Source organism: Nematolebias whitei, chromosome 18 (genome assembly GCF_014905685.2).
Source record: "Nematolebias whitei isolate Nwh7 chromosome 18, NemWhi1, whole genome shotgun sequence".
NCBI classification, from domain to species: Eukaryota; Metazoa; Chordata; class Actinopteri; order Cyprinodontiformes; family Rivulidae; genus Nematolebias; species Nematolebias whitei.
The window spans coordinates 3,321,217-3,321,650 of NC_056515.1; the positions used below are offsets into that span (position 1 = coordinate 3,321,217).

Consider the following 434-nt stretch of genomic DNA (forward strand, 5'->3'; position numbering starts at 1 on the left):
CAAGTCTCCAGAGGGGTCGGCGCTCTCCAAGTCTCCAGAGGGGTCGGTGCTCTCCAAGTCTCTAGAGGGGTCGGCGCTCTCCAAGTCTCCAGAGGGGTCGGTGCCCTCCAAGTCTCCAGAGGGGTCGGCGTCCTCCAAGTCTCCAGAGGGGTTGGCGTCCTCCACTACCACTGAGGACTCGCCTCCATGGTCCTCCATATCGGCTGCTACAGCTCTCCAGGACTCTATGACACATGCTGCGTCTCCCCAGGACTCTATGATGCATGCTGCATCCTCCAAGGTTTCCTCGCCGCCAGACGCGTCTCCCAAGGCCTCTTCGCCACCAGACGCGGCTCCCAAGGCCTCTTCGCCGCCAGACGCGGCTCCCAAGGCCTCTTCGCCGCCAGACGCGGCCTCCTCGTCGTCATCGCCGCCTGCCGCGGCCTCCTCGTCGT

General features: G+C 65.0%; 1 protein-coding gene across 1 annotated transcript in view; it reads right to left on the reverse strand.

The window, feature by feature from the left end:
* dcc (DCC netrin 1 receptor) overlaps positions 1–434 on the reverse strand; it is a 506,882-nt gene that overhangs the window by 52,100 nt on the left and 454,348 nt on the right. The gene's annotated exons all lie outside the window — the stretch shown is intronic.